Source organism: Tyto alba, unplaced genomic scaffold, assembly GCF_018691265.1.
Source record: "Tyto alba isolate M040663 unplaced genomic scaffold, T.alba_DEE_v4.0 Super-Scaffold_26, whole genome shotgun sequence".
NCBI lineage: Eukaryota > Metazoa > Chordata > Aves > Strigiformes > Tytonidae > Tyto > Tyto alba.
Window position 1 is genome coordinate 21,664,972 of NW_024881300.1, and position 14,199 is coordinate 21,679,170.

The window sequence follows — 14,199 nt, forward strand, 5'->3', positions numbered from 1 at the left end:
TATGCAGCCCGGGAGCTGGGAGCGGGAGGACGCACCGGCCGCTCCCCAGGCACCGTGCTGGCGCTTGCCCTCCCGGACCGCGCCGGAGAGGGAACATCGCGCTTCTAGCAGGCATCGCACGTCTTTCCAAATCAAATACGAGCCTGCCCGCGGCTCGGCGCTGGGGAGGAGCGGGGGGCAGCCCTGGGGCTAGAGCTGCAAAGCTGGCAGCCGGGTGAGGCAAGGGCCGTGGGACCCGTGCCAACCGGGTGCCACCCCGCAGCGGTCCCCTCCGGCTCAGCCAGCGCCACCGAGTCCTCAGGGTGACATTTCACTCCTGTCTATTGCCAGGTTTTTGCTCGGTTTTTCGCCCCCGGGGCACAAGGTTGCAGTTTTTTTGGCTCAGCAGGGGAAGAGGCAAGGTGAGCTTTGGTTGTTTTCCTTAGAGTTAAAAAGGAAGCTTTAAAGCAGACGTTCCTACGCGTCCCGAGCCCAGTCCGCACGTCACGGCCGTGCCAGCACGGCCAAGCAGCAAAATCCTCACGTTGGCCCATCAGCTCCCAGCTGCAGAGAGCTGGTGTCACCCAGCTGCCGAATCCGGGCCCCGTGCCAAAAGCCGGGGGGGCTTTGGCAGTGCCGGGTCTTCTGCTGCTCTAAGGGCATCACCCCCCAGCCCAGCCAAAGGCCCTGGGGCAGCTGTGGGTGCAAATACACTTTTGTTAGGAGAAAGATAAGAAATAAAGGTCCAAGTCTGACCTTGTGTTGTTCCCGTAGGGTAAGGAGCAATGTGTGTTCTGAGCCAAGACCCAGCGTAACGCTTCTGGGTTGAGCCTGCAACACTTCAAGCTGATTTAAGTACCGGCGAGGGGACCTGGCCTGCTGGTCACGACATGCAGGGGAGCACAGGAGAGGCTCTGCGGTTTGTCACGCAGCGTGGCAGGACACTGGCCACCAGCCCCAGCTCCTTGCCCTGACAGGGACCCGCTCCCCTTTCCTCTCCCTGCCTCAGTTTCCCTGCTCCTACCCGGCTTTGCTGCCACAACAGTGGTTTAAAAAAAAAAAAAAAAATAATTAAGCAAAAAAAACTAGGGGATTTCTGCACCCCCCTGTGCCTGCGGTTTCACTGACCTTCCAGGCGGCCTGTGGGGGAGCACGGCGGTGGCGGAGGGAAAGACAGACAGACAGAACAAAGCTGCTGCATAAACACAGGCCATTAAGCCAAACTCATTTATCCGGAGCTGGCCCGTGGGTCCAGGGCATCAGGGCTGGGTTAGGTACCGGTGCAGCATCCCTTCTCCTTCCTGCAGCCAAATGCATAACCTGGCTCCTGGGAGACTCGTGCCTCAGTTTCCCCCCTCAGCAAAGTGGGAGCGCTGGGGTACATACCCGGGATGGCTGGCTGGCACGTCCTTGGCCATACTGCTCAACCCAGGGCTGACAGTGACCTATTTACCTACGGCAGAACTTTCTGCTCCACTTATTTGACCCGGCACCTTTCTATTTGCTTAAAACCAGGAACGTTTCCTCTCGGCCAAGCCTGGCACGCACGCAGGTATGTTTGCCCGAGAGACAGACCGCTGCTCTGTGCATCCCCAGCCCCCTGCCTCGGAGGAATTCAGACCCTTGCACTGCAATACCCTGGCAAAATTCACCCCGAGAAGCTTCCACGTTTTTCTTTGCCCCCTTCTCCCCATCCCTCTCAAGCTGTACGGTCGGCATCTCGGGGACAGGCAGCGCCGGGGAGTAGAAAGGTGACATTGTTCTGCCCTGGAAGGCCGTCAGCATCCCAGCTCCTCAGCTCTGTAGCTGCCTCAGTCATGCATGTTTGCATATGTTAAAAATATTTAGTCCACTGCTAAAAAAAATATTATGCCCGAGATCTGGGGCCAGCTAAATATAATGCCATCTATGTGTCCGTGGCGCTGCGTGCCGGAGGCACAGAGGGGTACTATTTGCCTTCGGAGCAGTCCTCGGCTGCAAGCAGGGATGCTGGGAGTGATCCTGATACCGGTGTCTGCCAGAAATGCTTTTCTCCCCCGTGGAGAGGAATTTGGGGCAAGAAAAGCTCTTTGCTGGGGTGTGGGTTGCTGCGGCGCAGCGTGCTGCTGGTGCCGGGGTGCTTCACCGTGCCCGGGCAGCCTCAGCGGCTGCGGACAGGGAGGCACAGGGCAGGAGGGGAAAAAAAAAAAGATCAAAAAGAGATGTTGTCTCTAAGAAAAAGTCATAAAAATGAAAGGGTGGACTGGGCTCATTCCTGGATTCCCAGGCGGTGGGATGGGCGCAGCGCAGGGGTGAGCTGGGGATGGCCCCGCTCCCCAGACCCGCCGGTGCACGGGGTGGTTTCGCCATGTGGACACGGGCCACGCTGGAGAGGGCTGAGACCTGCCCAACTCATGTCATGCGTGCCACAGATCACATTGAGAACAGGTTCTGGCCACTACCAACCTCGCCCAGGCGTTTGCCCGTGGCCTGGAGGTACCCAGCACTGCTCGGGCTGGGGAGAAGCTTCCAGATAAGTTTCATAGAAATAATTTCAAGCCAGCTGAAAGTGTGGGAGGGAAAACATTTCCCTGTAGTAATCTCCCCTGATGAGGGGCAGGAGAAAAGAGTTTGTTCTGGCCGCAGGAGGAAGACAACGGGGAGCGAGGCCACAGGATTTTTGTGCAGAAGCATTAAGGAATCATTTCCTCTGCTTTTTTCCTTATATATTTATTTTTGGAGTGGGAAAAGGGGCTGGAGGAGGGTGGGGAGGTGAAATAATCCCGGGCAGGGAGTGTGAAGGAATCTTTATACCCTGTCCATTTTTCTTTTTTGGCTTTTTTTTCTGCCCCCCCCACCTCCCTGCAAGTGTTTGGAGAGGCAGGGGAGCAAGCGGCTCTGTACACTGTGGCCATTCATGGCTCAGCTAGGGGCGTGCGGGGCGCGTGGCTGGGTGGGAGCGCACCACGCTGGAGAGGAGAATAATTTGTTCACAATATAGAGCAGGGTAAAATAGGCCGGTTGTCTGAGCGTGGATGTAGCATAATGTATAGAAGTGCGAGCATCAATACGTCTATTTATTAGCGGAGCCTTTTGCTGAGCAGGGCTGTGAATAAACTATACAGCTCGTACAAAAATGTAAATGTTAGTGATCCCTTAGAGACATAATTACAGGAAAAAATAAGGACAGCTTTTCAGCGTTTGGGAAGCCAGCCTCCTTCGTCCCCTTCCTACACTGCTGATACGTGTATTATTTTCCCCCTGTGGGGTGTCTGCATCCAGCGTGGCGCGTCCCCCCCCTCTTGCAGCTCCTCCACCGTCCTCCCAGCCCGCTAATTAAAGGCAAGTTGTGTCTCCACGTCCCACGAAACGCGTTCGCCGCCCGCTTTGGTGCGCAGAGCTCTTGAATTCCTCAAGCCTGTGTGCCACTGGCTCCTCTGGACCACAGTGAAAGGTTTCATTCATCCCTCCTCTGCTGCCTTCTAGAGTTACCACACCCTGGGCCTCTGCTCCGCAGCTCCTCTCTGTTTTCCTTTCATTAGCAGGATTCCCAGGCTGAATGGCTGCGAAGGGCTGGGAAGAGATGCTACAACCCTATTAGCATACGGGCTGTGCAAATACCTGCCCCGCACGCGCTCCTGCCGTTCGCCGGGAGGCCTGCAGAGCAAGAAAGCCAAAATCTTTCGGGTTTGGGTTCGTTTGTTTGGTTGTTTTTTTTCCCTAAAGGTCTACTCTAAATGCAACTCAGCGCTGCCCCGCCGGCTCCGTGCCTCAGTTTCCCGGAGCAGACCCCATTCCCACTCCCAGCGGTGCTTTCAGGACCCTTCCAAAGATGCTTTGGGATCTTCTGGTGCTTATTCGGCTGCATCTGAGCCACACCAGGACTGCAGCATGGTATACATACGTGTCCTAAGTATTATAACCGAAGCCATATGGGCTTGGCTGGCCTTGCACTAGCTTTTTCCCCCCGTGCGTGTGAGCGTGCGATGAGGATGTTGACCCCAGTCTTAGCAGCCGGTTCAAATCTTTTACAAAAGGGAGATGGACACAAGAAACCTGTCACGGACGTGGGATGGACGGGAGCGGGTCCGCCAAGGCAGAAAGTGGTTTTGGTTGACATCAGATTTCTTTTGGGAGTCAAGCTTCTCAGCCAGATTAGAGGAGAGCGAGATAATGAGTTCCTAGGAAATCCGTGCTGGGACGCAGAGGGTCAGAGAAGGGTTACGATGAGGGAATTTGCTTTGGGAAGGAAGAGCGAGGCACTGCGGAGCAGCCGCGGCTTTCGCCGCCCCCTCTGCCACCCTCCAGATGAGATCAGCCTGCAGCCCCAGCCCGGCTCTCTTACTGAGCTGCCGCTTTTATGGATGAGCTGGTGAAGGAAATTAACTTCCAACGAGTTTTTCAATGGGAAAAGGATGGACTTTTCAACAGGAATTTATAGCAAAATGTTACCTTCAGTTTGTCCGCCTATCACGCACAGTGATGTTGAACCTTATTTGGTTTTTGGCCCTTTGCGCTTACTCTGTTAGTAATGGGGATTCATCTGTGGGGAATTTAACTTTCACTCATTTAGTTGTCATTCTTGGAGGCTTCACAAGTAGCTCAGAGTCTTGGGTGATTCACAATGTTTGATGGAAGCCCTTTGAGGTCAGCCAAGCTCTTCTGGGGTGCCATCCCTGTGCGTGTCTCACGGCACTGCCGCCGTTGCATCGCTCTTTCCCTTCATCTGGTGCCGGTGGTTGTCCTCTCTCTGTGGAAGGGTGCAAATTTGAGGGGTTGTGGTGGGGACCCCAGGTAGAAAAGGGGGTTGGAGTGGTGGTGATGCCTTCTCAGGCCTCCGTAGATGTTCCCCATGACTTGACGTGACTCCTGCAAACCCAGGTGTGGGGGGGAACGGTGTTGGCTCCTGCCCCGTAGACGGTGCTTTCCCACAAATACTCTTTTAAACGACCACGGTAACTGCTGTGGGTTTGAAATCTGCCTTGCAGACCCCATTGGACTTGAAACCAAAAGCACGTTCGGCTGACTCAACCTCCCCCTTCCCGTTGAGCAGACCACATGCTTTGCTGCTGCCCGGCTGGATTGCCCAGGCTGGATTGCCCAGGCTGGAGCCACCGTTCCAAAACAGCCCGTGAGTCTTCACAGCCGGGTTTGCAGCGTGGTTTTACACTGGCATTCCCGTTGGGGTTGGCACAGGGACAGCCTCCCTTACCTTGGTCTCTGATTTCTAGCCTGTAGCCGCTTGCACTGTGGTTTTGAGGAGCCTGAAATAAAGAGCAAGCAGGCAGCAAAGATGAGGGATGCTGCCTGCAACGTTCCCAGCCATGAATCAGCTTCTGTCTTGCCTCTGAGGTTGGGTCCTCAGCACCTTCTTTGGGATCAGACATCCCTGATGGGTGCTACAGTCAGAGCAAAGCCTGTTTTCATCCCGTTGCTTGTGCAAACACGGGGCACGTGCTGGCGAGGAGGCTAACGTGGTGAGGAACGTCCTGATGGAGCGGAGGAGCTTTGAAGCCTGATCCTGACCCGGCTCGTTGCAGCAGGTCACAGCAGAGGTCCTGGAAATTGCCTGGTCTGCAACAGCAAGATGCTGAAAGCCTTTGGCTAAGAGGGAGAAAAGCAGGGGAAAATCTTCTATATCAACTAACACTGCGGTATATTAGTAGTATATAATTAATATATACTTATAATCTCATGCTGGTAAAAATAAGCATTATTTTCTTGCATATAAGATGGGAACAGTTTCAAGCCCACCTGATTTCTAGCAAATTTGCATGTGAGTTAGATATCACGGAAGAAATCCAGTGTGAGGAAGAGCAGGGTACTTCAAATCCTGATGTCTAATGCGTCAAATGCTGATGAGGTCCTCACCACCTGGAGGGAAAAACCACCATTCCTGGGTCTGAAAGGGAATTCTGAGGCCTTCAAATGATGGGCTGGGTTTTATTTTAATGCACTCATATATATATTTTAAGCAACGTTTATTAGTGAAGTGCTTCATGCAGAAAGATGCACCTGGGTTTGATTTATGTTACACGAGAAACGCCTTGGCCAAGGGAAAAAGCACAGAACTGGGGAGGGGGGCTGGGGGGGGACGGGACGACGGCAAAACAAAAATTTTCTTTTATTGTGCATAATGAGATGTTTGCTCTGCGACAATTATATGAGTGGTTTCACGTTAGTGGGTTCAAAACAAATCTATGGATGCAGCGTGTATTTTCGAATTCATTGTTTTGCCCTGTGAATGAGCCGTCTAAAAAAGTCCCTGACTGGGAGCCAGAGCCAGCTCGCCGTTAGGCTGGGTTTGGGCTCTAGTAGCTCCCTTGGCTTTGGGAAGTTCCTCTGGCCTTAGCTCATTAGCTAAAATGAGCCTTTTTCCTCCTCCATCCCTCCTCCTGGGTGTGCGTGCTCTGCTGGGGGCTGCGGGTGATGTTTCACGGTGATATTTGCCAGCTGGATGCTAAAGGCCGGCGCGCCGGTTCCCTGCTCGCTGGAATACAGTGTGCAGCGGGTGGATGGTTTGGGGAGGATGGATGGAAGGATGGATGGATGGAAGGATGGATGGAAGGATGGATGGATGGAAGGATGGATGGAAGGATGGATGGATGGAAGGATGGATGGATGGATGGATGGATGGATGGATGGATGGATGGATGGATGGATGGATGGATGGATGGATGGATGGATGGATGGATGGATGGATGGAAGGAAGGAAGGATGGATGGAGGGATGGATGGAAGGATGGATGGATGGATGGATGGATGGAAGGATGGATGGAAGGATGGATGGATGGATGGATGGATGGATGGATGGATGGATGGATGGATGGATGGATGGATGGATGGATGGATGGATGGATGGATGGATGGATGGATGGATGGAAGGATGGATGGAGGGGTGGATGGATGGAAGGATGGATGGATGGATGGATGGATGGATGGATGGATGGATGGAAGGATGGATGGATGGATGGAGGGATGGATGGAAGGATGGAGGGATGGATGGAGGGATGGATGGAAGGATGGATGGAGGGATGGATGGAGGGATGGATGGAAGGATGGATGGATGGATGGATGGATGGAAGGATGGATGGAAGGATGGATAGATGGATGGATGGATGGATGGATGGATGGATGGATGGATGGATGGATGGATGGATGGATGGATGGATGGATGGATGGATGGATGGATGGAGAGATGGATGGATGGATGAATGGATGGATGGATGGATGGATGGATGGATGGATGGATGGATGGATGGATGGATGGATGGATGGATGGATGGATGGATGGATGGAGGGATGGAGGGAGGGATGGATGGAAGGATGGAGGGATGGATGGAAGGATGGATGGATGGATGGATGGAAGGATGGATGGAAGGATGGATGGAAGGATGGATAGATGGATGGATGGATGGATGGATGGATGGATGGATGGATGGATGGATGGATGGATGGATGGATGGATGGATGGATGGAGTGACCTGCTGCACAGAGGGATATTTGGGGTGTTTTCCCCAAAGCAAGATCTGCCATAAAAAGCCACGCGTATGCTTACCTGCAAAAAGCAAAAGCCAAACCCGTGCCGAAGCCACGGCAGTGCCAGGAGGGTGATGGCGGGGGGAGCTGGGCAGCACCATCAAACTGCCCCAGTTCACCCCTGGGGAGCTGGGTCCAGGCACGGTGGGGCAGGCTGGAGGCAAGCTGGGCAAAAGCGGCGTATTTTCAGCCCTTTAGTTCTGGTTTTCATCAAAACAGGCCTTTGCTGAAATTGCACAGGCCTTTGGAGAGCTTCTGATCCAAAGTGTATTATTATATACCACGTTTCCATAGGGTGTCAGAGGTCATGGGAGCAAAACCGTGGATGGGAGGTTGTCCGTGCCACACGAAACAGCGGTGTGGGGCACAGCCATAATCCATCAGTGCCAAGAAATATTTGTTCGCTTCTGGGGCTGAGAAAAAAAGAGGAAAAATTAAAAAAAAAAAAAAAAAAAAGGAGAGAAAGAAAAAGATGCTAAATATGAGTAATTCAAAACCACGTAAGCTTTATGGCAATCAATGTCAAAAGTTGGTGTAGCCCCGCTATTGCAGTCCACAAAAGCCAGATTGACTTTTCAAAGGCAATTTGCAGTCGCTGCTGTAAATAAGGATGTGCTCTTCCAGGGGCTGCTCCGTTCGGAGCCGCTTGGATGGCCTCCAGTCCAGGGGTTTTATTGCAATTCCACTTGATTGCCGAGATTAGATGCCGATTCATTCTCTGCGCTTACGGAGCTCCAGGAGTAATCGTCGCAACGTGAAAAATGTCAATCGGTCTCGTGCTATGGAAAGTCGTATTGACCTCAGAGCGGGGTTTCAAATATTACACCCGCTGCTGTCAAAGGAGAGCAAAGCAGATAATCCTCTCGGCCTTTCATCCTTACAAATTGGGAGAATGCTGCTTTTTTTTTTTTTTTTTTTTTTTTTTTTTTTTTTTTTAACTTCAACCGTGAGACATGAGCAGACCTGATCACAGATTGGGGGAAAAAAGCGGCCAAATTCTCCTTCCACCGGCGGTGCTGCAGGCAGGAGCAGCCAGCAGTTTGCCAGGGCAGGGCCTGATCCTGCTCCGCTGCAAATCAGCCCCAGCTGGCTCCAAGGCACCGAGGTGCCTCTGGATTTACTCCGGTGTAAGTGGGAGAGGGCTGCTGGTGCGGAGGATGTGTGCCTTTGATATTGTAACCTAAAACTGGCAGCTTTCCCTGCTCTGGCAGGAGTTTAGAAACATTGCCATATGAGCTGGTTTTCCAGAGAGGCCTGAAAATGCAATCCATTATCTGATATTTTGTAGCAGCTTTTTTAATTAAGGCTTTGGCTAAAGGGCTGATTAAAGAGGTGTGTGGTTTTTTTGTCCTTAGGGACTTGGCACATCCTCGCGTCTGTCACCCTCCTGCAATTACAAGACTCACTTTTTCTCCCGTGTCATATTCGGAGCAAAGCTTTTTTTTTTTTTTTTTTTTTTTTTTTTCCCCTTTTCTATACTTTTTTTTTTTTTTTTCCCCCTACCAGAGGTGCAGATAAATCATTATAGTCTCCGCTCAGCTTGTCTCCTTCTCCCATAGCCCAACTTCTGTGTGCTACTGGCTGGTGCGGCGCGGAGGGGGCGTGAGCAGCGCAGCTCCGTGCCTGTGGTCAGTAATGAAGACTTCTCTTTTTATACACAGATTACGGAGGAACTGCACAGGGCCAGACGGCAGCTCTTAATTTCCCGACTTTTTAATTTTTCAGCCCTCACCGAGGAGAACACAGCCTTCCCCTCCGCCCAACTTATAATGAGGTGAGTAAATCCCCTTTTGTCATTTAAGGCTTGCTCTCTGATGTCATGTAAATATTATTTTTGTTTGGTCGAAAGACGGAGCGGAGGGGAAAGGAGAATGTGCTGTTTGCCACATGTCAGTGTTGGGGGTTTCATACCCCGGCTCCTCCGTTTTTGCTCTGCAAAGTCCCTTTAACACAACTTTTCTCCCCCCCCTTCCCCTTTCCTGCTCATTCAATGACTCAACGAGGTTTCTCGGAGTTAAAAAATGATGCTCCTTTGCTGCAAAGTATTGAGGCTATTTGTGTCATCCCGGAACTTTAAAAGAAAAAATCGGTGCCATTCCCCCCCCCGCCAAGGCTAAAGCTGTCCCCAGTTTGCAGCTGGTGATGCCAGGACCCCCCCCCGAGCCCGGACTGGGGGCTGCTCCCAGTAACACACCCCCCGCCGCCTCCCCGAGAACCGGGCTCTGCTTTTCTCCTGTCACAGGCTGCGATGGTCCCACCTCTCCCGGGAAAGTGTCACCTCTGCCCCGGCGGAGTGACCCCCCGGGAGATAAAGAGTTAATCCAGCTACTCCCCCCCCCCCCCCCCGACTTCAGCTGCAAAAAATATGAAGTGAGGATAGATCTGCTCATCTGCTGAGCAGAGAAGTTGCCTTTGATGTCTGTCCTTCCTTTCCTCCTTTTTTTTTTTTTTTTTTTTTTTTTTTCCCCCCTCCCCTCCTTCCCCCCCCTTTAACCCTTGTGCCGGTGCTTGCTGGGGATTTACCGACACCCCCCACCACCACCCCCGGGTTGTATCATGCGTGTGGCAGAGGGTCGCGGACACGCAGGGACACCGTGGCGTGCTGGCATCTCCCCACCCCATTGCTCCCACCCCACTTTCGGGATGCGCATCACCCCGGGAGGGTGGGGGGGAAGGGGACCAGGGCAGGGGGGTCACCAACGAGCTGTCACCTGGGGTGGCCCGAGCCCACTGCACTGTCCCCACTTGGCTCGGAGGGTTGAGCCCGGTCGTGTTGCTTTTTTTTTTTTTATTTTTTTGGGGGGTGCGGGGTGTGCGGGGGGGCTGTTGTTTAACCTCTTTTTGCCGCCGCGGAAGAAAAGCGCTGCTGCCGCTTTAAGGCAGAAGTCCCTTTAAGTGACTTTCCATTTGCTGCTTTGGAGAGCTGAGAATTTGGTTTCCCAGATTTCCTTTGAATTGTGTGCTGTAGTCAGAGGGAGTTAAAAAAAAAAAAAAAAAAAAAAAACAAAACAAAAAAAAAAACAACCACACACACAAAAAAAAAAAACCAAAAACAACAACAAAACAAAAACTACTGTACACTCGGGAAACATTCAGCAGCAGCAAGTCAAGGGAAAGGGGGGAAACGTGAGGTTTAGAGAAAAAAATCAGGTTTGGGGAAAAAAATTGAGATTTAGGGGAAAAAAGTTATCTGCTACCGTTTCCCTTTGCCTTCCTGCTCCTGTTGGTGGGGAGCAGAGGAAAGGGGCAGTGGCGGATGGGGGGGCGCCGTGGGACGCGGAGGGGGGAGTGGGAGGATGCTGCGCCCCGGGTGGGTGTCCACCCCCACCCACGCCAGGCACCGATGGGGTTAACAGCCCTCGCCAGCTGGGGAGCATCATAAATTGCAGCCGTGCCCCGCCAAATTAATTTGCACTTTCTTTTCCTAATGTTTGCTCTGGGAAGAACAGCAAAAAAAAAAAAAAAAAAGGAAAAAGAGGAGGGGAAAAAAAAAAAAAAAAAAAAAAAAAAAAGAATAAATAAGCAGCCTGGAAGGGGGCTGGGGGAAGGCTGTTTCCTCAATTAGCCGGGACTTGCCTTCTCTTGATGAACGGAAGGCAGCGGGTTTTAGCCTCTGGATTTGTGGAGCTTTCTCAAAGTGCCAAGTCTGGTTATACGGGGACTTTGGAGGGTTAGGTGGAGGAATCCAGAGTGGAGCTCTGCTCCGTTAACTCCTTCGAGGCTTAGTGGCTTTGGAAACCCGGTTCTGGCAGCGCAGAAGGAGCGGGGAACCCCGTAAGGAGGGAGGGTTTGGGCACCCGAGCGCTTGGGCGAGGTGATTCCTCCCGCCGGGACCCCTCGGAGCCGAGGGGGTGTGTGTGTGGGGGGGGGGTTCGCCCACGGAGCGATGCCGCGGGGGGCAGACGGCCCTGGGGAGGAGTTGGGTGTGTTTGTGGTAGCGGGTGAGCGAGAAACTTAAGGGAAAGGCCGAGAAACTTCTGGGGTTGTGCAGAAGGCGGGGGGATGCGCCGGCGGCCCTCGTGCTGCGCCGAGCTGGCGGCACGGCGTCGGCAAACGCCGTGCGAGCGGTGGCGGTTGCTTCCACCGCCGTAAAAATACGGCCGTGTTTCGGGGGGGGGGGGGGGGTTACACACAAGAGAACTGGCTGCACCCCACCATCAGCCAACAGCTTTGGAGAGAGACACCAGGCTGGGGCGGGGGAAGCGCGCTCGGGCGGAATGGAATTACCTGTGTTGGAGGTTGGCTGGGAAATACCGTGGGGAAAGAAGTGGGAATACCAAATTCGCGTCGCAGTCCGTCCTGTCCTTGGAAAAAGAGGCCTGGGCCGTGCGTGGATGAAGGGGGGGCGTGGGGGGGTGGCATGTCTTGATGTGGTTCCTCCTGACCTGCCGTGCCTCTGCTCAGAGACCCCGGCGGCCCCCGGCGCACCCCGCGCCGGCACGGCTGGAGCCGGCGCCCCGTAAAGCTGAGCCGGATTTATGGGCGAGGATCTCACCTGCCTGCGCCTGGCAGGGAAGCCTGCCCGCCTCGCAGCCACACTGAGGCTCCTGTACCCCTCATTGGAAGCATAAAGGGGCCTTAAAAAGGAAGCAAAAGGAACTTAAATTTAATTTACACTCACTTAGAGACCCTTTACGTGGCTAGAGGAGCATAAAGGGGCCTTAATGTAGCAGGGAATCAACCCCTGAAGGTATCTGCGCCTGACTGCTGGGCATTCATTTTGCAGAAGCTCACCTCAGGCTGAAATACAGCTTTTAATTCCTCAACCCAGAGCCGCCGATGTACGGGGAGCAACAGCATTGGCCCTGGTGGGGTTAGGTCTCATTTACACGCGCGTAAGCAAAACCAGAGTTGCGTTTCCAAGGAATAACTCACAGGGAGCATGGTCTTGGCTTGCCAACGCATTTGTGCCAGCATCCATCATCCATCATCAGCCACTTGGGATCAAGTGTAAGGGTTTTGCAGTTTAAATTCCCGATCCGGCTCGGGAAGGGACTCTCCCTCCTGCCAAAGGGCAGAGGGTGGGGAAGGGAAGCTGGGTGACTCACGGATGCGACGGGCCGATGGTGTTCCTCATCACTTAACACCTACTCGCGTGGATGTGGCTTCCCGGGAAGCCTGAGCCTGCCCTCGCCTTTCTGTTCCTGCAAACAAAGCGAAGATTGATGCGCGGCGCGGAGGAAGCCGCACCGCAGCCGTGCACCCCGGGAGACACCGCGGAGTTGTCTCCCGAAAAGACTTGGTCCCCTACAAATCCCAGCTGCTGGCTGACTGGATCCCTTACAGCGATCTTCGCCAAGGTGCTGCTTTTTTTTAAGGCCTTAACACCCACACCGCGGCCCAGCGAAGGGCAACGCGCCGCAAACCATTTAGCAGCGTCCCTCGTGACACTGGGAACCCCCGTGCCAGCCGTGTCACGGGCTCGCTGCGACCCGGAGGAGCTGGAAGAAGCAACGTCCAAGCCCAGGTTTGGTGAACCAGAGCCAGGGTTCGGGGAAAGCCAGCCCATGAGGGACAGCAGGACGGCTGGGAGGGAAGATTTGGGTCTTGGGTGGTGTGAGTTTCCCAGGGTAACACCCATCAGGTGTCTGAGAGCTCAGGTCTCCCTTTGGAGCATCGCTCTGGGGGTCTTGGCTTGTTTATAACCCTCAAAGACCTTGGAGCAAAGAGCCTGTGGATGAGGCCACTGGTGGAAGAGGCTGAAACCCAGAACTTGACATATCTTGGAAAAGGACGGAGCATTTATAGCCGAGAAAACCATCCAGCTCCAGTGCAGAAGGGAAAATATTTAACCTGGAGCTTTAGGGCTGTAGTTAATGATGACCAGAGCCAGCGCTCCTGTGGGCAGGGTCCCACCTGGGGCTGTCCCCCCCATCCTTCGCCATGGGATGCTCTCAGAGACACGGGGACAGACAAAACGACCCGAGGCGTGACCCTTCCTCACCATCCCCGTGCTCGCAGGGTCGCTGGCACCAGCCCTCCCCGCCACGCAGCGGGATGCAGGCGTGTGCGTTTTGCTCCGCGAGGATGCGCATCCCCTCCTTCCTCCGGGGTCCTTTAAATGCTTGTGCTGTTTCCCCTGCGTTTTCTTTGGGGTTTTCATCTGGGTTTTGTTTTTTAATCTTTGGTAGTAAACACATTTCACGGTTACCTGTTCCTGGCCTGGCGGGGAGCGGGGTCGGGAGCGTGGCACATGAGCTCTGGGTGCTGGCAGGGCGGCAGGCAGGTATTTGCGCAGCGTTTTGGCCTCTTTGCAAGCCTGGCTTCCCCCCACGCCAACCCTTCCAGCCTGCCCGCCTACCTTCCAGGCAGCCCTCTGGAATCCACCCGGCACCGACTCCTTCCCCTCTCGTGGCTTTCCCCCCCCCAAGCAAGGCCTTTTCCAGCCCTGCGTGACCCACCAGCTCTGCCCCCCCAGTGCCCTGTGCGTGCTGGAGCCCACGGGAAGGAGCTGGGCACAGTCGTGTCCCCCGGTGCAATGCACAGCGAGGACCCAAACCAGCTCATCCTCCCTGTGCATCGATAGAGATCTCCTTCAGAAGGCATGTGAAAAATGCAGCCGCAGGCGACCATCAGTGTCCCCTTAAAAAAAAAGAGTCTGATCTATTTTTGGTTTGGTTCTGCTGCTTTTTAATTAAGGAGAACTGCCTGCCCCCCTCCCCGTGGCCGTGCGGAGCTGCCTGGACAAATGGGGTGGCAGGAA

The 14,199-nt window shown here is 53.9% G+C and overlaps 1 protein-coding gene across 1 annotated transcript in view; it reads left to right on the forward strand.

Annotated features, from left to right (window-relative positions):
* The first annotated feature begins 9,012 nt into the window (after positions 1-9,012).
* The window catches only part of ZNF469 (zinc finger protein 469), a 49,503-nt gene continuing 44,316 nt past the window's right edge, over positions 9,013-14,199 (forward strand). Inside the window, exons 1-2 of the mRNA XM_042797729.1 lie at positions 9,013-9,124; positions 9,222-9,270. The gene's annotated coding sequence lies outside the window, so the exon portion shown is untranslated. The remainder of the gene's footprint in view (positions 9,125-9,221; positions 9,271-14,199) is intronic.